Genomic DNA, 24,470 nt, shown 5'->3' on the forward strand with positions numbered 1-24,470 from the left:
ATGAAGTCAGCATCCCCATAAAGCTTGTCTGCGGAAGGAAGCATGAAGTGTTCCAAAATCTCCTGGTAGACGGCTGCGTTGACCCTGGACTTAATGAAGCAAAATGGACCAACACCAGCAGGTGACATGGCTCCCCAAATCAACACAGACTGTGGAAACTTCACACTGGACTTCAATCATCTTGCAGTGTGTGCCTCTCCATTCTTTCTCCATACTCGGGGTCCTTGGTTTCCAAATGAGATGCAAAAGTTGCTCTCATCAGAAAAGAGGACTTTGGACCACTGAGCAACAGACCAGGTCTGTTTTTCTTTAGCCCAGGTAAGACACTTCTGACATTGTTTGTTGTTCAGGAGGAATACGACATTTGAAGCCCATGTCCAGGATCTGTCTGTGTGTGGTGGTTCTTGATGCACTGACTCCAGCCTCAGTCCACTCCTTGTGAAAGTCCCCAACACTTTTGAATGGCCTTTTCCTGACAATCCTCTCCAGGCTGCGGTCATCCCTGCTGCTTGTGCACCTTTTTCTTCCACACTTTTCCCTTCCACATAACTTTCTATAAATGTGCTTTGATACAGCACTTTGGGAACATCCAACTTCTTTTGTAATTACCTTTTGAGGCTTTCCCTCCTTATGGAGGGTGTCAATAACGGTTTTCTGCACAACTGTCAGGTCAGCAGTCTTTCCCATGATTGTGATTCCTACTGAACCAGACTGAGAGACCATTTAAAGGCTCAGGAACCCTTTGTAGGTGTTATGGCTTAATTAGCTGATTAGAGTGGGACACTTTGAGCCTAGAATATTGCACCTTTTCACAATATTCAAATTTTCTGAGATTGTGGATTTGAGGTTTTCATGAGCTGTAAGCCATAATCATCACAATTATGACAAATCACGGCTTTAACTATCTTGCTTTGCATGTAATGAGTCTATCTCATATATTAGTTTCACCTTTTAAGTTGCATTACTGAAATAAATGAACTTTTGCACGATATTCTAATTTTTTGAGTTTCACCTTTATGTTAAGTAGATAAGTATAGACAGATAAGTAAAGGCAGCTGTGAGTGCTGGCATTAAAGTGAGCCTGTTACTTTTTCCTAGAGGTGGAAAGAAGGATAATTTTACTTATGTTTTACAGCTAAAATAAGTAACCTAAATTTGTGTTTATCTCCTAGATTGTAAGCTTGAAAGAGCAGGGCCCTTGATCCCCTCATGTTTTGCATTGTATTGGTATTGTTCTGTCACATGTTCTGTCCCCCTTTGTAATGTACAGCGCTGAGCGAACTATTGGCGCTTTATATATACTGTATAATAATAATATTACGTTTCTGTAATCTCTTGCACAACTTTACTTTGAACGCCTGCTTTGGATAGAAGAGCAGAGTGATGACACCATTTTACTCTCCAATCAATTGACAGGGAGCAGGTTTGTGACTAAGCTCTGCTACTTAACTACCGTGGAGAAAAATGTGGTCACAGACTGGGCTTATCTGGCAAAGGTGTCTAGATCACAAGACTAGCTGAACAGTGGTCTAAATATTTTGAAAGGCAAGCTGGTTTGCATGTATGTATTTAAACCATATATATTTATTCCTAAAGTTCAGCTTTCATTTAATTATATTCCATCATGAAAATTCTAACTTCACAGGTTATTGTTCACATAATGATTACAACGCAATTTATTATTGAATTTTAGGTCCTGTTAAATGACATTATTTTGGACATGAAGTAGTTAACAGTTCAGACACACAATTTCTTGTCATACTGTAATTCCTTTTGCATTGCTGGCTTTGAAATGTTTCCAAAAAATTCAATCTATAAAATGAGAACCAACAAAGATCATTAATCATTCACAATACAAGTCATACACATAATGTTCTGTGCATGTTAATTTCATTTAATATAATCTAATTGCCTGCTATTGCTTATATGCTTGCTTAGGAGGCAGAATCTCCATTGGATCGATAATGTCATTGTGGTAACATCCTTACTTTATGTATGAATAGAGTATTGTTACTGATTACATGCTGCCTATGGACATGAACACTGTGAATCTTAGAGCTGTCAGCTTGAATGTTTCAATAGAAACTGAGGGCTGAAGCTAAAAAGGTTTTCCTACCTAAACCATGTTTAGGGATCATGTATAGGCTTGTTTAGGGTATATTGTTTTCAGAATGCTTTTGGTTGCCTCCTTAACACCTGTTTTAGCCCCTAAAAACTGCACCACTTCTCCACAATCGTGCTTTTGGTCACCTCCTTAAAACTTTTTTTGGCCCATGACACAGACCCATTCAGTTGATTAGGTCACTTTCGGTGGGCAACAGTGCCCACTGAATGGAACAAGGGATCATTTTTTTTATGCCACAATGCTTTGTGCATGTGTTCACCCCTTCAGCTGCCTTTGCAGCTTAAGGGAAAGTGGTTGGGTAGGTTAAAACACAGTTACCTATGCTAAACTAAGCTACGTATGTTAAGTCCACCTTTTAGAAAAAATTATAAATTAATGTATATTTGTTGTGCTCTTTCCAGCAGCAGGGATCGTACTATTATTGCTGCTGCTACCCTTCACTTCCTCCACCAGCTGGAGAGGGAACCCTTTTACTAAGGAGTGAACATTTATCTCTACATCTGGAATGGAGAGAGGCACCTGAGAGGACAACCCCCCCCCCCCCCGGACACTGGAGATCACCACTGATGCTGACCGAGTCCACTGTCCAGCAGAGAGAGCTTTGTGGTTGCAGATGGGGAACAGAAAGGGGTTATCAGCTGTCATCACGTGAGTCAGTGAGAAGCCCCTGGCTAGCCCGCTACACCCTATTAGGAGTTGCAGTGAGGGTACCTGTTACCAGTGTTTAGAGCAGGGTTTCTTAGCCAGGATTTTGCTAGGGGTTCCTTGAGCAATAAGCAATTTCTGCCTCTTTGATGATCAACCATTGACACCAATGATCTATTTAGCTATCTGTAAGCAGGGGGTTCCTTTGAGTGACCACAAATCTAAGGAGCATTCTTTACACTGACATCACACTATAAACTGTGAGCTGTAGATATAATATCAAACAGGGGGGCACAGTCACAGATGGAGTGCAGTTTTGTGCGTGAGTGCGGTTTTTGCAGGAGTGCGAAGCAGCAGCTGAACACAGCAGTTTAACTAAAGCAGGATAACTCAAGCAGCAGGAAGATACAGCAAAGAACTCTACTGCATGCTGGATGGACTGCAAGCAAACACCCTGGGAAACATCTCCTACAAGTCTGATTCCCACTCCACCTACCTTTAAATATGCCGTCTCTACTCCTCCTTTTCATATTACTATCCTGCGTTCCCAAAATCTCCTTTCCTTACCCCTGTTCTCCACCCCCCAAAGATTACACATCTCACCCTCACTGCCACCATCTCCCTACTACTGCTCTTATCACCTCCTGCTGATACTTCACTCACCTGCTGTCCCAAACACCAGGACTGGAAGGCATTTATACTCGTGTACATTCCACTACCATGTTACTTTCCTCACCCTTCTTCTTTTTTTAACCTCTGGGGATATCGACCCAAACCCTGGTCCTCCAGTATCTCACCCCCACAGCAGCCACCCTCCTTCCTCCAGGAATAGCTGCAATCCCCTCAATTTAATATCAATCCCCATGCTCCCAAAAACCACCCTACCTTTTTCATGTGCACTCTGGAATGTCCGCTCTGTCTGTAATAAGCTCACCTCTGTCCATGACCTTTTTGTCTCCCGCTCCCTTAACCTACTAGCAATTACAAAAACCTGGCTTCAAACAGCAGATTCTGCTTCTCCCGCAGCACTTTCCTATGGAGGCTTTCTCTGGACCCACTCACCCAGACCCAGTGGTCGGAAAGGAAGTGGGGTTGCTTTGCTTCTATCCCCACTGAGCACTTTTCAAGTCCTTTCTAATCCTCCCTCTCTATCCTTCTCTTCTTTTGAGACTCACTGCATCCAGCTGTTTTCTCCCATTTCGCTGAGGATTGCAGTGATCTATTGGCCTCCTGGACCGGTGTCACGCTTTCTTGATGATTTCTCCGCCTGGCTACCCTACTTTCTCTCCTCTGAACTACCCACTATCATTTTTGGAGATTTTAAAATCCCCGTTAATGTCAACAACCCGGCTACATCCCAACTCTTCAACCTAACCTCATCTTTTGCATTAGCACAATGTATACAGTCCTCCACTCACTCTGATGGGAATACATTAGACCTTGTTTTCTCTCATCTTTGCACTCCCTACAACCTCACAAACACCCCCTTTCATCTGTCTGATCACAATCTCATCACCTTTACAGTGTCCTCATCTTCAAACACTTATCCCTCCAAGCAGAAAACAATTACCTGCAGAAACCTTCACAACTTGAACCCTGCTCCTTTCCACTCTGCAACTGACCAACTCTACGACAGAATCTCTCCCCTGTCCTGCCCTGACCTGGCCACTACCGTCTACAACAGTTTGCTTTCATCCACACTAGACTCACTTGCTCCTCTAGCAACACGAAGCATCAGGCCCCGACCGTTACAACCCTGGCAAACTGACACCAGAAATCTTAAACAACATAGTCGTTTGCTGGAGCGATTGTGGTATAAAACCGAATCTAAACAAGCATTCACCCTATATAAATCTGCTTTCATAACATTCAATTCCTCCCTCCATGCTGCCAAACAAGCCTACTTTGTCACTCTCATCAATAGCTTATCATCCAGTCCTCGTTGTCTCTTCTCTTCTTTTAACTATCTACTTTCTCCACCTTCACCCAGCACCTCACTCACTGCTCACGAGATTGCAAATCATTTCAAAAGCAAGATTGATGCAATTCGTAGGGGCATCTCCACTGCACAGACATCCATCCCACTTAGCATACCTTATACTAAACCTCCCTCAACACTTTCCTCTTTTGACCTTGCTACTACCGAAGAGGTCACTAAGGTTTTCTCCGAAGCCCTTCTCACTACCTGCCCCCTAGATCCTGTCTCCTCACAACTACTACGTTCACCCTCTTCTTCCGTCCTATGCTCCCTCACTCACATCTTCAATCTCTCCCTCTCTACTGGTGCCTTCCCCTCCCCTCTAAAGCATGCGCACATCACTCCCATACTTAAAAAGCCCTCCCTGGACCCCACCAACCTGAACAACTTAAGACCCCTCTCCCTGCTCCCGTTTACCTCTAAACTCTTAGAACGCCTAGTCTACAATTGCCTGAGCTCCTACCTCACTGACAACAACCTTCTTGACCCTTTATAGTCTGGCTTTTGCTCACTACTCTCCACTGAAACTGCCCTATTAAAACTCACTAATGATCTACTAACTGCTAAAACCAATGGCCGCTACTCCGTACTCTTACTACTTGACCTCTCTGCGGCTTTTGATACGGTTGACCAACCCCTCCTCCTCAAAAAATTCCACTTTCTTGGCCTCAGAGACTCTGCTTTCTCCTCATTCTCCTCCTACCTATCGCAGCGCTCCTTCAGCGTTACTTATAACTCTGGCTCCTCCTCTTCACTCCCTCTTTCTGTAGGGGTCCCTCAAGGTTTCATCCTTGGGCCCCTACTCTTCTTCATCTACACCTCCTCCCTTGGTCACTTGATAAACTCCCATGGCTTTAAGCACCATCTTTATGCTGATGACACACAAATCTATCTTTCTACTCCTCACCTCACTCCTTCAGTCTCCTCTCGCATTACTAACCTACTAAGCGACATATCGGCATGGATGTCACTCCACTTCCGCAAACTCAATGTTTCCAAAACTGAACTCTTAATATTCCCTCCAGCCTGTGCCCCCTCCCCTGACTTCTCCATCAAGATCAATAACACAATCATCAGTCCCTCCCCTCATGCCAGGGTACTAGGTGTAATCCTAGACTCCCATCTGTCCTTTCAGCCCCAAATCCAATCGCTGTCCAAATCTTGTAGACTTCATCTCCGCAACATCTCCAAGATACGGCCGTTCTTAAAGTCGGAAACCACTAAGCAACTTATTTACTCCCTTGTTATAACTCGCCTTGGCTATTGTAACTCCCTTCTCATTGGCCTACCTCATCGCAGGCTATCCCCTCTTCAGTCTATCATGAATGCTGCTGCCAGACTTATCCACCTTACTAACCATTCTATATCTGCACCCCTCTATGCCAATCTCTCCACTGGCTTCCCACTGCCCAACGGATAAAATTCAAAATATTAACAATAACGTATAAAGCCATTTATAACTCTGCCCCAAATTACATCACCAATCTTGTCTCCAAATATCACCCAAACCGTACTCTCCGCACCTCGCAAGACCACCTGCTCTCTAGCTCCCTTGTCTCCTCCTCCCATGCTCGTCTCCAGGACTTCTCCAGAGCTTCCCCCATCCTATGGAACTCTCTACCCCAATTAGACTATCGCCTACTCTGCTCACTTATAGGTGATCTCTGAAAACCTATCTCTTAAGGGAAGCATATCCTGCCCTCAGCTAATAATGGGATCTTCTACTCTTCCTACCAGTCCATCCCCCACAGTTACTACCTTTTGTACCACTAACCCCTCCTTCCTAGATTGTAAGCTCCAAGGAGCAGGGCCCTCCTATCCCTCTTGTATTGAACTGTATTGTTGCTGTATTGTCTCCCTTTATATTGTAAAGCGCTGAGCAAACTGTTGGCGCTATATAAATCCTGTAAAATAATAATAATCTTTATTAGCAGGGGTTCCCTGAAGTCAAAAAGTAATTTAATGGGTACCTTCATGTCAAATGTTGAGAAAATCTGGTTTGCAGGAAGTTTTCTGTGTGCTCCAAAATCAGTTTAGGCCCTACCATGTTGGCCAGAAAAAAAGGGTAATATAGACTGCAAGGCTATTACTGTGGTATCACTCATTTTTGACAGACCTAACCCCAGTATAGGGTTCTGGGACTGTTCTTTAGTCTACTTATTGTCACCAACTATATATCTTAGTTGCTACTGTTCCACATATTTCCTGAACAAATACTGTTCTTTCTTTTAAACTACTATGGTACTATGCATCTATTTGCAATAAATATTTCCCCTCAGCCCAGGTGTGTTTGTGTGCATGGTGTGTTGTGGGCACAGGAAACAATGGACCTGAGAAATAGATGCATCTTTAGGGGGTAAGTGCAACACTTTTTACCAACTATATACTCTATTTTGCTGCTGTTTTACTTATTTGAGGGGGTATTGTTGTTTCTATGTCTTCGGTTATTGTACTATTATATACAGTATATACAGTCAGGTCCATATATATTGGGACATCGACACAATTCTAACATTTTTGGCTCTATACACCACCACAATGGATTTGAAATGAAACGAACAAGATATGCTTTAACTGCAGACTGTCAGCTTTAATTTGAGGGTATATACATCCAAATCAGGAGAACGGTGTAGGAATAACAACAGTTTGCATATGTGCCTCCCACTTGTTAAGGGACCAAAAGTAACTGGACAATTGGTTTCTCAGCTGTCCCATGGCCAGGTGTGTGTTATTCCCTCATTATCCCAATTACAATGAGCAGATAAAAGGTCCAGAGTTCATTTCAAGTGTGCTATTTGGAATCTGTTGCTGTCAACTCTCAAGATGAGATCCAAAGAGCTGTCACTATCAGTGAAGCAAGCCGTTAGGCTGAAAAAACAAAACAAACCCATCAGAGAGATAGCAAAAACATTAGGCGTGGCCAAAACAACTGTTTGGAACATTCTTAAAAAGAAGGAACGCACCGGTGAGCTCAGCAACACCAAAAGAACCGGAAGACCACGGAAAACAACTGTGGTGGATGACTGAAGAATTCTTTCCCTGGTGAAGAAAACACCCTTCACACCAGTTGGCCAGATCAAGAACACTCTCCAGGAGGTAGGTATATGTGTGTCAAAGTCAACAACCAAGAGAAGACTTCACCAGAGTGAATACAGAGGGTTCACCACAAGATGTAAACCATTGGTGAGCCTCAAAAACAGGAAGGCCAGATTAGAGTTTGCCAAACGACATCTAAAAAAGCCTTCACAGTTCTGGAACAACATCCTATGGACAGATGAGACCAAGATCAACTTGTACCAGAGTGATGGGAAGAGAAGAGTATGGAGAAGGAAAGGAACTGGTCATGATCCTAAGCATACCACCTCATCAGTGAAGCATGGTGGTGGTAGTGTCATGGCGTGGGCATGTATGGCTGCCAATGGAACTGGTTCTCTTGTATTTATTGATGATGTGACTGCTGACAAAAGCAGCAGGATGAATTCTGAAGTGTTTCATGCAATATTATCTGCTCATATTCAGCAAAATGCTTCAGAACTCATTGGACGCCGCTTCACAGTGCAGATGGACAATGACCCAAAGCATACTGCAAAAGCAACCAGAGTTTTTTAAGGGAAAGAAGTGGAATGTTATGCAATGGCCAAGTCAATCACCTGACCTGAATCCGATTGAGCATGCATTTCACTTGCTGAAGACAAAACTGAAGGGAAAATGCCCCAAGAACAAACAGGAACTGAAGACAGCTGCAGTAGAGACCTGGCAGAGCATCACAGGGATAAAACCCAGCGTCTGGTGATGTCTATGCGTTCCAGACTTCAGGCTGTAATTGACTGCAAAGGATTTGCAACCAAGTATTAAAAAGTGAAAGTTTTATTTATGATTATTATTCTGTCCCATTACTTTTGGTCCCTTAACAAGCGGGAGGCACATATGCAAACTGTTGTAAATCTTACACCGTTCACCTGATTTGGATGTAAATACCCTCAAATTAAAGCTGACAGTCTGCAGTTAAAGCACATCTTGATCGTTTCATTTCAAATCCATTGTGGTGGTGTATAGAGCCACAAATGTTAGAATTGTGTCGATGTCCCAATATATATGAACCTGACTGTATTATTGAAATAAATATTCTCTATTTAGCCTGAGTGTTTCAGAGAGCATGGCACTGCTTACAGAGGAGTGGGCTTTGGGTACAGGAGACGCAAGAAAACAGTGGGTCCTTCAGGATAAAGAGCTATATTCCACATAAAACAACAAAGGAAGTCTGCATTGCTAACATCTAAACAAACTACATTTCAGCAGCTAGCATTCAGGATTAACATATAAATCCACCAAACATTGGGATTAAATATAATGCAGCACTTCCACAATATTAACTGCTTCCCATCCACCATACGTATCTATACATACTCGAACAGGAAGGGTGATATCTTGAGCGTTGCTGCAGCGATGCCCGAGATTTCATTTTTTAGCGTAGCCAATTGGTATAGCATTAAATTAATACATGTAGTGGATGCAATGTCCTTGGTATTTTTTGTATTTGGAGTTGTCTTGGGATGTGGGAGGAAATATAAGTTAAAAAAACCCATTTTAGAGAAGCCAGAGGCAACTCTTATCTAAACAAAAACAGTTGTCACCATCCAAAGTGGAAGGAGAATATCACGTATAGCCAATTTCAAAGACTGCGTAGAAATTGTTCCAACAACTCAGATTATCTACCACAGGCAGAGATACTAACCAATAAGTTTCTTGAGGAGGGTTATGATGAGAAACATATTAAGAAGGCAATGGACAAATAAAGAGATGGGTTGGTTAAGGAGATGAGTTTAGGTCAGACAGATAAACCACCTGAAACCCTTTTCATCACCAAATACAATGACCAACATTGGTTCATCAAAAGGGCCATAAAAAAGCATTGGCCTGTTTCAAAGCAGGATCCTGTCCTAGCCAAAGCCCACCCCGATACTCCCAGAATTGTCTGTAGGAAAGCCAACAATGTCAAAAGTATTATTGCTCCAAGTCGGATTCAAAACAAGTTAGGCATAACCCGGGACATCCCTACTTTTTTCAATATGATAGGGTCCTATCAATGTAAGTCCAAGAAGTGTAAAGCTTGCCATTTTATGCATCATGGTAAAAAAACGTTCACGAGAAATGATGGTAAGGTATTTCAGATAAAGCAGTTCATCAGCTGCAATACACAATTTGTTGTCTATGGCCTTAAGTGCCCCTGTGGGCTTTACTACGTAGGAAGGATTATGCACACCATGCATAAGAGGTTTGGTGAATACCAATGCTTCATAAAACAGAAGCATGGCAAACATAGCGTTCCCCATCATTTCTGTCACATACACGGTGGGAACACACAAGGGCTAGAACTTTTTGATATTGAAGCCATTCCCATGTCACTCCCTGAGGGTCAAAGATTTTCCAGACTCTGTCAACGTGAGACATTCTGGATTTTCACGCTGAATACCATGTCCCTGGAAGGGTTAAATGAGGAGCTGGAAATGAATACATTGATCTGAAAGCAATTTTCCAGCTCCCAAGTCCAGCAGCCAGGATTACATTACTTAATTTCCATACCATATTGTCATGATCATATAACATTATCACACTGCATGCACCCCCGGGAATATGCTGCTTGTGTGTCATTTTTTGCTGTAAATTATTTAGTATATAGCCACAAAGTCCATCTTAATGTTAATATTAATATCTATTTTTTATGAATATACATTTTATGCTATTGTATTTAGCGCTAAGTATTAACATGTATATGCATTTAGAACTGCTTAGAATGAGGCATTGTCTTATTATAGTTTATTTTTGCATCTATTGTTTGCTTCAGTCCCACCACAGCTTTTCTGTGGAGTTTCCCCTTTAATTTTCTTAATGAGAAGCCTTCGGTTTTATATTTAAGGCTCCTAGTTAGGTGGATGGGTATGACTTGATAAAGAAGACCACATCTCATCATAGCAACCACACAGGGCACGTTCATCACCTCCCTCATCCTCCCTGGGTTGGCGTTCTATTGGGATGGACTGCAGCACCGGCTGGCTTGGGCGCATGCACAGTAGCGGCGGTATGGTTCTCCACCCACATTGAGAGCTGTCATGTAGAGAGGATTTACATCACTCCAGTCTCCGTCATCTGCCAGTTTTACCACCAGGAAAAAGCTGGGGAGGACATCTTACTTATGTGCCTGAACAGTATCACACAACTGTGAGCGCATTGGGTTTCATCTCTTTATTGCCTTAATAAATGGAGTTACACTAGGTGGATGTGCGCTCTCTGTTGTTTTTTATTTTCAAACCGATCTCAATTTGATTAGATGCTTTGGAGGGCAGAGCAAAGACCTGGAGTCGAATAGACACCAGATCTGTCCATAACAAGACCTGTCATGATCCATGCTATCACAAAGCATGTTGGTCACAATGTCCAGAGACAGCTCCCAACCAGCTTCCCTGTGACACTCTTCAGTGAAATGGTTGCCTTTCCAGCCCAGCTTCCACAGGTGACATCTTTCAGCGAGTTTCTTTAATTCCAGCTTCCTCCAAGGCCCTCAGTCAAGCACATGCTGAGGCTTAGTAGCAACAGCTCTTCAGTAACTCAGGCTGCCTCTTATGGGGAGAGACCCCAGAAGAGAGAGAGCTCTGAATATATCCTCTCAAACATTTATCTTCTCCCCAGCTACAAATTCTGGGTCAGCCTTCCAAGGATTGGCTAAGGTCAAACAAATATTCATAACCCAATGGTTAACCCTGCTACTCTATTTCTGAAGGTTTCTTCCAGAGACAGGCAGGAGCAATCAACCACCAGGCTTAGGGTGGTTATATAAACCATTATTTATACTCTAAAATATAAGCTAATACAAAAAGTAATACATTTCATTATTACAACAGGCAAGGTTTGTACTGACTGACAGCCTCACACTCAGGATACCTGCCCAGCAAACTTATGTATTTGTGTCACAGTGGACAAGAATCTTCCATCAAAGCATTCCTGCTGGAGCTGTTCTGAAAATCATCCCAGCTGATCATGTCATTCAACCTGCTAGTCTTCCAAGCTACCTCTTCAGTTCCAATGAATTTTAAGAACATACCCTAGCTTTTATAAATACAGGAAACTCACATTAGTCCAATTGCCAAGCAATGTGTCAAACAATTGTTCAAGAACCAGATAGAACGTGTGAAAAATTTGGGAAGCCATTCTGGTATATTTTTTAATCAACTAATATAGAGCCTCAGGCAGCTGTTAATTGTTCAAGTTACATGACTGAAGGTGTGAATTGTTGTCATATCAACATGGTTGAGATGTTAAAATGGCATTATATCTCAAAACTGGCATTGACCTCCTTTGCTGTTGACAGGAGATGCTGCACTTCTAAATGTGGGTATTTATCTCTGGTCTCTGTTTCTCTTGCATTACAATAGGAATTCCTACTCTCGGTGTTAAAAGAAATGTTATCTGAAATGCAAAAGATGAGGGAATGTTATAAAATGGAAGGATTGTTAAAACAAGAAAAAATAGCACCAAGCTGGAGGTATTGCTAGTAGCAACTATTCGGGTTTCACCTTTAAGAATTCTGATTGGCCTCTATGGGCAGCAAGTCCAATTTTGTACTTTTTTTTTCTGCAGTTTTGGATATTCATCATCCCAAAGACAGATTGTATGCATTCACAGATTGCGTTATTTTCCTTTTTGTTTCATTATATATAGACATTTTCTGCATTTATGCACTTACCTTGCCTGCACCACAGGTTTCAACAACATATACAACTGGATTTAGTTTTACTATAACTTTCCTCACTATTGAGCTCCGAATTTTGAAATATCCCCCAGAGTTAGAATATTTATTTAGGTTGAAACATTACTGATCAGGATATATTGGCACTTCTACTATTTATACTCACATGAAAACCCATATTAAATTAATGTTCATTACACCTTAAAATTCCGGTAATAGATAAGTCCGCAGGTGACGGGTATTGAAATCAGACTCTGCCAAGTGAGTAATTAGAAAATTGTCTGTCAGGAGAGCAGAACACAAAACAAACAGAATTACTCAACAGGTAAATTTCCAATTAAAATTTCAAAACTGCCAGCATAAAATTAGAAAGCGTTTCAATGAAATGTAACAGGAGGTTACTGTGGGTTTCAATATCAGAGGAATAATATGGAGTGATTGTGCTGAAAATGTGAGATATCAGATTCGCTGACAGAGCTGTCCTTTCCCGTGACTGCCAGATCACAATGGATGTCATCCACCCAAAACTGATATTTCTCTTTGTGCAGGTGATGGCTGGCCAAATCCACTCCTCCCCAATGTAAGAAGTCACCGTAGATGAATATTCAGGTCAGGCTCCAAGCAGTAAAAAGGTTCACCAACCAGATGAGACAACTGTATTGGATTAATGTTACCCATTTTGCCACTGTAATACTAATAATGTAACATTACAGCCCTCAGGAGATTTAACAAGTCACACCTGCAGACATTAAAATGAAAGGATTAAAAACTATGCAGACTTCCTAACACTAAGGATGGGATAATGTAAATAGAACATGGTGGTTCCATAACTTTCACACCTCCCATCCTGCTGTGGGACAGTTAACATCTGCCATGACTAATTCCATGGTGTTTGGATTAAGGTGTCTGTGCTACCTGCATGGATGGGATATCTTAAAAACACACTTTAAACTTAAGAAGCTCAATAGATAAGCTACTTCAACCTTAAGAAATAAGTCCAATTGAATGATATTACCTTCTTCAAGTTCAAAATGTTATTTTAATTTGCTTACAAGAAGCGTACAGTATGCTTCCTAGACATACAGATGTATTATTCTCCCTAGTCTCCTGCGATGCTATCAAGGGAAAGTGTGGAGTGAGCTGTGGCTGAGCAGGATGGAATATTGGGCACTGGCTGAGGTGTAGAGCAGCTGCTAGATTGTGGCAACACCAAAAGAGGTCAGGCCTTTGGAGGAGTCCGAGTGGGTTGGACCTGTGAAAGAGGATGTGTGACTGAAGGAGTGGAGGTCAATTCATGTCTGCAAAGTGAGGTAGGTTTTGGTCATCGTCATTCAAACAACCTCTGGAGAATGAGCAGCAGAACTGCAGGACAAGCTTGGGGACACTGATGGTGATATGTGAGCAGTCTCAGTTTGGAGAAGATACAATATGCTTACTGTTATCCCTCTCTATACTTTGGATGGAAGGTGCTCCTCCTGTTGCAAGCTGTACTAATTGACATCCGGCAGAGCTTAGTATTTGTGTGGTTGTTTTTTTTACAGGTTTGGTCACAGGTTTTCTTTTAAGCAGGCCTTGCACTACAAATGTATGTTCCCTTAGTAATCGAGGACCCACTTCCCCAATTGCTGCACTAAAATTTAAAAAAAACTGTGGGTAAAAAGAGTCAGGTACTTATCTTACCCTTGGCTTCCTCCACCATTCTTATGGCTTGTTCGCACTTAACTAAATTTCTAACTCTTACCAAACGCTCCTTGTAATGTTAATAACGCAGCACAATTACCCCGCAAACACCTGCTAGTGCGCTTGAGAAGCATCACCATAGACTTGAATGGGAGGCGTTGAAAGGCATCAAACTTTTATATGCTTCACATGTTTTATTATTATTATTATATTATTATTATTAAACAGCATTTTTAGTAATAGTTTTATGTAAGTCTTTACATTTTGAACATTTTCTGGTGAAACATAAATGCTCACATGATATAAAAGTAACAAATAACAGTAATCTGAAGCCTTTGCACTCAATAATTTCTTACCTTCACCAAATTAGATGTGATTGTAAAGGATCACGCTTTTTTTTGGAACCAGAACCAGGGCTCTTTCTTGGATTGCTGCCAGTCAATTGGGGCAGCACAGTGGCTAAATGGTTAGCATTTTAACCTGGCAGTACTAAGGTGTTCATTTCAAATCCCATCCACGCCACCACCTGCCTGGAGTTTGCATGTTCTCCCTGTGCGGGTTTCCTCCAGGTACTCCAATTTCCTCCCACACTCCAAAGATATGCTGGTAGGTTAATTAGATCCTGTTTAAAGTGGCCCTAGTATGTGTATGTATGAATGTGAGTTAGGGACTTTAAATTGTACGCCCCTTGAGGGTTAGGGACTGATGTGAATGTACAATGTTTATGTGTAAAGTGCTGCATAAATTGACGGCACTATAAAAGTAACTGTAATAAACAAATTGTCTGAATCTGGTCTTGATTCTTTTGATGCGTTTGGATTTACATATTCTTCTTATTTTTATTTAATTCTTATTACAAAAAGTTAAAGTACAGAGAAAAGAAGAAAAGGTCACGTACATATGTAGAACAATGGGCCAAGAAGTTACAGACCTTCCAGCGACACACTAAATAATTGTATCTTGCAAGACAATATAAAATGATCTAAATTGCTTAATCTTTTTTTAGGCAAAGTAAATCTCTAGCTATTTCCTATATTTTAAAGGGAGATCTCCCACTGTTCTCCAATGGAATGGAACAACAATAAAGGGGTTTTGGCTGGATAAGAGCAGCTAAGATATCCCTCTGCTAAATTAAACTGGATGAAGTGCCAGTTCACACTGATGCGGGATTCACAGCGAATTCTGTGTATTTCCTGCACATATCAGAATCTCACTCTGTTCATACCAACCGCTGCAGGTGTCTATGTTAAGTTCATGACACCCCAAAAAGGTTCCCAGAAGGCAATGCGATTGGGTAAATTGGATCGCATGGGTGTGATCCTTGGCTCACATGCACCTGCAGATGGTCGGCCTTCACTTGAGGATCAATTGTGATTTTTTTACATTTGTACTAGGGGTCTCTGTACTGGCAGTATCCTCTTCCTTTCGGACATTAGTCAGGCTGTTCCTCAACAGCTATAGGTTCATCTGCAGTTACAGTATCTTGGCCATCTTCAGTTGTGGGGTATTTTGATCTGTGAACATTTCTGTGTTCTCTGCTTTGATCAGTGGCAGTGGATCAGTTCTTGAGTGACTCCACTCCACCCACTGTGGTATAATTCACCATTGGCCTCTTTTCTCTCAACGTGGAACAACCGCTGTCATTGCACATCCATTACATCAGGTCATGGTAGGATCATTTTGGGGGGCCGTGGATGGTGGGATGGGGGAGATCTTGGCCTTGCAGGAGGGTATGAGATTGGTTGCATGTGGGTCTTCTGGGGGCCCTGGGGGGGTCAGATTAGATCAAATGGGCACCGATTTATACTTTCATTTTGCTATTTATAATTTTTTCTATGCCCTTTTATAACAGTAATACATTTTTTTTGGATGATAGCTGTTGTAGTGTCCATGCCTTTTTTTGTTTCTTCTTTTGGTACATATTTTAAACATACCTTAACTTGTTAATAAAGCACTCTATAATTACTCCATGCTGCCAATACTGACAGGAATTAAACTCATAACCCCCATGTTGCATAGCAGCATTAAATACTGAGATACCTAAGAAATAGTATAAAATACTATTATAGAGCACAGAAATTGGAGCAGTGCAGACATAGCTTAGCATCCATTTCATCATTTTTGCATAGGGGTATTTCAGCACGACACTACAGAAGGTAATTGGATTGTATGTATGCACTATCTATATCCTGTTAGCCAGCAGTATGATGTCAATAGATACCTATGCATTCTACTGCGGTTCTACAGAAGAATTTACAGTGTGCTTATCATCTTGTTTTTGTAATGTATTCACACATTGCTGCAAAGCTGCCTCCTGTAGAGATTATTGGAGATACCTGTTGCCATTCTTTCTTCTCTCATTGTTTTGAGGGATGGCTATTACGGTTCATTACAGATCTCTAAATGTTCATGTTTGATTTCTGGCAAAAGAAAATGCAGCAGATGTTTTTAAATCTTGTGATTCTGTTAACAAGGATTCTCTCTGTATCTACTTTCATCCAGCAATAATTAAAGAAGATTGTTTGATAGCTTTTGAGATGATTAAATTGACATTAAATATTCACATCACTATCATAGAATTCCTTATTTCTTCAAAACACCTGTAATAAAAGCTGTGGAATACCACACCAGTGGGACTGTCCAAATTTTGGAAATACCCTTCTATTTGAATCTTGGGAATGCTGAAGCTTGCAAGTAGAAACTATAAAGGGAATGTATAATCATTTCAATAATTTTTTAGATACACATGTAAAAAAAGATGAGCTTGATATAAATAATGTTATCAGTACATGTTATTGTAGTTATATTTGCTTTCTGCTTTGCAGTGCTCAGCTATGGCTGTGGTTTACTGATCCTTCTCACAATGCAAGACTAGGATTCAGCCAACTCACAAAAAGCAATGCACTACCTTTAAAATTAATGTCTTATTTCAGCATATGTTAAAGTGTATCTGAACCCAAAATGAAAGAGACCACTGGCTTCCTAAGGCAGGCCCTAACCAAGGGGTTGCAAGAAAGAAATTAGCACGATTCCTCCATCAACACAGATAGTGCCGACAGGGGAATCCCTTCTGCTGAGCAACTGTCTTCTCCAAGCAGGGGTGGGCAGGGAAAGCCGTCCCCTAGCAGCCGCTAGTGATAATCACAAGTGAACCCAGCAGGCTGGTTGTACCCAAGTTGATCAATCAGCTTGGTACATTCAACTTGCCTCCACAAGGTTCAGTTCGAATAGCTATCATTCATTAGTGATGATAATAATATAGCCACTAATGAATGGCTTCCTACACAGTTGGAGATTTGCTGCAGTTAGAGGGCGAACAAACAACTTAGTTCACTCATTCATGTACGCATGAACTGATAATATTTTGGCAAACCCTGCATCGCCCCATACTCTGACCTCATCCCTAGTTGTGGAGAGCTCTCCAAGATGCAGTGTATTCATATCAGCATTGTGCTCTGCATCTTTATACTGTGAGTGCAGACTGTCATGGTGGCATCCCCTTAGGGTGGCAAATCTATGACACCCCTCACTCTCAGGAAGTCCTCAGTCTTCCAGGTTAAACGGTGCAGGTTAAATGAAGAATGAGGACATTTATTGACAGGAAAAGATAACTGTGAAACTCTGTTTTTTATCTTGTATCATCTGTAGCAAATGTTATAACATATATCACTGTCCTGGATCCAAAGTTGGCCTTGTTGGGGGTAGGCATGGACGCTTGGTCCATTCATCATCTCACTTTTATTACCCATCTCTTTATAGAAGCTAGATTATCCATAGCTCATAGAGCAAAAGATCCACTCCAGGTGAGTGCCGAATCTGCATAAACCCTCCACAGACATGCAGGTGCTGGCCCGATCCAAGATTACAGATGCAATGGAAAAACAAAATGGTTGGCCGCACAAACAGCAATCTGGTGGATGAAATCCTTTATTGGAATCCTTTACATGCAATATGATAAAAACATGAGAGCTCCAAGACAGGACAGAGGAGCAGTAGGCGCATTTCACATGAACATGTGCTTAGATTGGAAATAATCAACACCCCCGACCCTTCTCGTAACTATTCAAATTTTTTATGATCATGCTTATCATGACTCGTTTGCTAAAAAGTTAAACAATCTTTGGTCATCTTGGCTTCTTAAGCCGAACTGCACTATTCTACCTTAGTCCAATTCTTTTAATCACCTGTAACAGGGTTAGCTCGGCAGCGGGTGTGTGTGACCCCCTGGATGGGTGCACAACACAAAAAAAATAGGCACAGCACAACAATAGTGGAGGTGAAAACAAACAGGTGCAATTTATTTACAATATTTACAGAAAAAAGGATAAACAAAAAGAAACATCAAAATAAATCCTGGCCAACTTGGCTACTTACTGCAACAACAGCTTCTCCCTAGCTACCCACTAGGTACAGCCTGCTGCTATACCTAGTTGCTAGTACTTGGAGGCTAGCCACACAGGCTTTGGTCTCTCTGCACACAGGTAACAGGTCAGCTCCCCAGACAGTTCAGGCACAGATCTGGTTCCAGGGTGGAGCAACTCCCTAAGCACTCTGGGAGGTTTTATAGAGGTGTTTAATGAGCCCACTACCTTCAGCTGGGCTCATTACCTCAGTGCTGAAGGACTCAGCACTTCCCTCTAGTGGTACAAATCCCCATAAAGCCTGAACCTTGGACAAATATATCGTCCATCCAGGACGCAACCAGGTGATTTCACCTGCCTACTGTCACATACCCCCCCCCCTCTTGTTTCAACCTTGGGGTTGTAACACCAGTAGCCAGGCAGGCATGTACCCGGGATAAAGCATCCACATTTCCCATCTGAACACCAGGGCGATGCTTCACCGTGAAGGTAAATTCCTGTAGGGCCAGAAACCACCTATTTACCCTTCTATTGGTCTCCTTATTTTGAGCCATCCATTTCAAGGGAGCGTGATCTGTGATCAGGTCAAAATGTCTGCCCAGCAGATAGTACCGAAGGGAATCTAGGGCCCACTTCACCGCTAAACACTCCTTCTCAATCGTGGCGTAATTTTCCTCGTGAGACTTTAGCTTTCGGCTGAGATAGATTACTGGGTGCTCCTCCCCCTGCCAAACCTGGGACAGCACTGCTCCTAAGCCAACATTGGATGCATCCGTCTGGACCACAAAGTCTTTTGAGAAGTCTGGGGAGTATAGGACTGGCTGGCTACATAAGGCCCTTTTTAAAGACTGGAAGGCTGCTTCAGCCTCAGGGGACCACTTAACCATGACAGGCTCCTTCCCTTTTGTCAGGTTGGTTAGGGGTACTGCCATAGAAGCAAAATGGGGAATGAATCGCCGATAGTAGCCAGCAATTCCTAGAAAAGCCCGTACCTGCTTTTTGTTATTTGGGCGTGGCCAATTCTGTATTGCTTCCACTTTGTTTATCTGAGGTTTTATTACCCCTCTCCCAATAGTGTACCCCAGGTACCTGGCCTCCTCCTGTCCAATCGTACACTTCTTTGGGTTGGCCGTAAACCCAGCTTTCCGTATTGAGTCTAGCACAGCCTGAACTTTTGGCAAATGTGAGGCCCAGTCTGCGCTATGGATAATCACATCGTCCAAGTACGCTGCAGCATACTTCTGATGGGGACGAAGAATCTGATCCATTTTTCGCTGAAAGGTGGCCGGTGCATTCTGTAACCCGAACGGCATTCTTTTATACTGGAATGACCCTTCTGGGGTTACAAATGCAGTCTTCTCCTTTGCCGACTTAGCTAGGGGAATTTGCCAATAACCTTTTGTCAAGTCTAGCGTTGTCATGTACCGGGCTGCTCCCAGTCGGTCGATTAGTTCATCTATCCTTGGCATGGGGTAGGTGTCAAATTTTGTAACTTTATTCAACTGTCGAAAGTCGTTACAAAATCGCCAGCTCCCATCTGGTTTGGGCACCAACACTATGGGGCTGGACCAGTCACTTTGGGACTCCTCTATCACCCCCAAATCTAGCATTCTCTGTACTTCCCCACGTATTGCCTCCCGTCGAGCCTCTGGGATTCTATAGGGTTTCAGTTTTACTCTTTCACCCGGTGGGGTGATAATGTCATGCTTCACCCCCGAGGTTTGTCCCGGCAGCTCAGAAAAAACATCTGTGTTGCGGAGCACAAACTCTTTAGCCTCCTGTTTTTGAACTGTAGACAGCGTGACTGCTATTCCAACCTCCGGAACCAAGCAGTTAGATGGCGCTGGTGACAAACCCTCAGCAACTAGGGATTCCCTGTCCCTCCAGGCCTTTAGCAGATTAATGTGGTAGATCTGCTCCGGTTTCCGCCTTCCTGGTTGTCTGACCCTGTAATTCACTTCACTCACTTTCTCAATCACCTCGTAGGGGCCATGCCATTTGGCCAGGAATTTGCTTTCAACCGTAGGGATTAGCACTAGCACTCTATCTCCTTCAGCAAATGACCTGGTCCGGGCCCCCCGATTGTACACCCTCTGCTGCGCTAACTGTGCTTGGGACAAATGTTCCTTTACGATAGGCATGACCTGGGCAATTCTATCTTGCATTTGGGCGACGTGCTCAATCACACTCCGGTGGGGAGAACTCTCACTTTCCCAAGTTTCCTTGGCGATATCTAACAGCCCCCTTGGGTGTCTCCCATAGAGCAACTCAAATGGTGAAAACCCTGTGGAGGACTGGGGTACCTCCCGGATGGCAAACATCAAATAGGGTACTAAATAATCCCAACCCTTTCCATCCTTATCTACCACCTTCCTTAGCATTTGTTTCAGGGTTTTGTTGAACCTTTCCACCAACCCGTCAGTTTGGGGATGATACACAGAGGTGCGCAACTGTTTGACCTTGAACAGTTTGCACAGCTCTTTCATCACCCGGGACATAAAGGGGGTTCCCTGATCCGTCAGCAGTTCCTTTGAAATACCCACTCGGCTGAAAGTGAGGAATAGCTCCTTAGCTATTGTCTTGGCAGAGGTATTTCGGAGTGGAATTGCTTCTGGATAGCGGGTGGCATAGTCGAGTATGACCAACAGGTACTGATGCCCCCTAGCGGATTTCACCAGCGGACCTACCAAATCCATGGCAATCCTTTCAAAGGGGACCTCAATGATGGGAAGAGGTACCAGTTGACTACGGAAATGGGGCATAGGGGCCGACTTCTGACACACAGGGCAAGAGGAACAGTAATTTTCCACCTCCTTAATGACCCCAGGCCAATAGAACCGCTGCAGTACTCTTTCCCGTGTTTTCTCCGCCCCCAAATGACCCCCAAGGATGTGTCCATGGGCCAACTCCAACACCAACTTCCTGTAAGGTCTGGGCACCACCAGTTGCTCAATGGTTTCTTCTGCCCCTTGAGCAACTCGATAGAGTAGGTCCCTTTCCACAAGGAAGTATGGATAAGCAGCAGTTTTCTCAGGACTCACTAGTTGACCATCTACTTTTACTACATTTTCCCGGGCTTTTATCAGTGTGGGGTCTTTCAGCTGTTCGGTTGCAAAATTTTCCCTATGCACCTCTAAGTCCGAGAACTCCACAACCGGCAGATTTTCATCTGAGGAGGCGGGCTCCTCCTCAGTTCCTTGGGTCTCCCCAGCTAGTACCGACAAGGGGAACTTGGGAGAGACCTCACCACACTCAGACGCTTTCTGGGATTCACCTTCCTGGTCTGCAGGGGAGACAGTGGGGGGGTCAGAACAATCCCAGAGTTCCCAGAATTTTGGAAAATCCCTCCCCACAATGGCATCATGTGGTAAATGAGGTACCAATCCTACCTGATGAGACAGGTTACCTTTGGGGGTCTCAAAAAACACAGTAGCCACGGGATACTCCCTAGTGTCCCCATGCACACAAATCACCGCCACCTTTTTATGCCCAGAGACCTTTGTAGTGACCATCTCCTCTCTTATCAAGGTTACCAGGCTACCTGAATCCAGCAACCCCACAATATTATTTCCATTAACAGTCATTTTGCACAAATGTTTCTCAGTGCCCGGGCTGGCCGTGCATACCACTGTCGCAAACAGCGACTGACGTCTATTGCTCAGAAAGTCACACTGCATAGGCTCATCCACCACTGGGCAATTAGCTGCAATGTGTCCCTCTTGCCGGCAGCGGTAACAGACAATTTTTTTCACCGCTTCTTGCAGCCTTGGCCTTCCTGGCCGCTCTTGCCAGACATTGGGTAATACTCCCACCCTCTCACTCTCTCCACCCTCACCCCTTGTAGTCATCTTACCCGCCGCTGGGGATGGTCTGGTCTTAGGGTGGAAAGTCCGTGAGTCTCTGGAAGAGGAGGTCAGGTTCTCAGTAGCCAAGTATCTCTCCACTAGATCCACCAGCTTGTCTGCAGTTTCTGGGTCTCCATGGCTGACCCACTTTTGAATAGTAGTAGGCAGAGACCTTAGGAACCGATCCATGACGACACGTTCCACAATTTTTGGGGCGGTCAAAGTCTCTGGCTGCAGCCACTTCCTGCTCAGGTGAATGAGATCATACATCTGTGACCTGGGAGGTTTCCCAAGCCGAAAAGTCCAATTATGTACCCGCTGAGCACGGACAGCGAGGGTAACACCCAACCGGGCCAAAATTTCCACTTTTAGCACATCATAGTTTTTGGCTTGGTCCGGCTCTAGGTCATAGTAAGCTTTTTGCGACTCTCCAGTTAATAATGGGGCCATCAGTCCAGCCCACTGTTCTTTAGGCCACTTTTCCCTTTCAGCAGTCCTTTCAAAGGTGGTTAGAAACACCTCCGGATCATCCTCTCCCGTCATTTGATGATGGTGTTTTACCAGAATCAGCCTCAGTCTGCTGCCTCTGCTGGAGCTGCTTCAAAACAGCCTCCATTTGTTGCTGGTGTTTCTGGTCCTGTTGCACCAGCAATTCCCTATGGCGGACCTCTGCTTGTTCCAAGGCCCTCTGCTGGGCTGCAATGCTCTGCTGGAAACTTGCATTTGCCTGTTGTTGATTGGCATTTGCCAGAGCCAACTGTCTGATTATCTCCTCCATGCTGGCCTTTAGTTACCACAACTGCTCGCCGTCCTCCACCATATGTAACAGGGTTAGCTCGGCAGCGGGTGTGTGTGACCCCCTGGATGGGTGCACAACACAAAAAAAATAGGCACAGCACAACAATAGTGGAGGTGAAAACAAACAGGTGCAATTTATTTACAATATTTACAGAAAAAAGGATAAACAAAAAGAAACATCAAAATAAATCCTGGCCAACTTGGCTACTTACTGCAACAACAGCTTCTCCCTAGCTACCCACTAGGTACAGCCTGCTGCTATACCTAGTTGCTAGTACTTGGAGGCTAGCCACACAGGCTTTGGTCTCTCTGCACACAGGTAACAGGTCAGCTCCCCAGACAGTTCAGGCACAGATCTGGTTCCAGGGTGGAGCAACTCCCTAAGCACTCTGGGAGGTTTTATAGAGGTGTTTAATGAGCCCACTACCTTCAGCTGGGCTCATTACCTCAGTGCTGAAGGACTCAGCACTTCCCTCTAGTGGTACAAATCCCCATAAAGCCTGAACCTTGGACAAATATATCGTCCATCTAGGACGCAACCAGGTGATTTCACCTGCCTACTGTCACACACCCCCAATGTTTTCACCCTATTGCAGGGTACACCTGCTCAGACATGTATTCTTGCTCCTCCAGGGATAACATGGGTATCCAAAACCTATTTTCACCCGTGCTGCTTGAGCCTTCCCTTCTTATTACCACTGGCTTTATACTGGCTTCCCTTATATTCCATTTCTTTTTCTTTCCTCCTTTTCAATTTTAACGGTCTCTCTGCCCAGTTTCTCCTATGTTTTATATCCTTTGTATGATGTACATCTCAATAATACCTCGTTGGCACCCTACGTTGTGATGTATTCAGCCTTATGCTTAAACCTGTATGTACGGCATGCTCTACTGATTCCAATATGTTTGGACAAGTTCACTTGAATGTACTAATAAAATAAATATTGAAACTGAAAAAGATAACTGTGGAGACCAGCATGGGAGGTGAAGGGAGTATTGCAGCATGAACTGCTCTCTGTATTTAAAGGGTATCTCCACTTTTGTGGAGATAAAACAAATAGCTGATAAAATTGCCTTTCCTTTTCAGTTTGCAGTGCTGTAATTTTTTGTAAAATGCAATGCATTATGGCAAACTGATGGCATTCTATACGATATTGGTTTATGAAATGCCCCCAAGAATTGACATTTCCTGCTCGTGAGATTGGCTCACTGATTTTCCAAGAACTTTGCACTAAGATACAAGTCAGATTTTTGGCACCCCCTGCAACAATTATCAAAACATCTTTAAACCTCT

The sequence above is a fragment of the Staurois parvus genome, unplaced genomic scaffold (genome assembly GCF_062004578.1).
Source record: "Staurois parvus isolate SC_StPar_1 unplaced genomic scaffold, SC_StPar_1.0 ptg000116l, whole genome shotgun sequence".
NCBI classification, from domain to species: Eukaryota; Metazoa; Chordata; class Amphibia; order Anura; family Ranidae; genus Staurois; species Staurois parvus.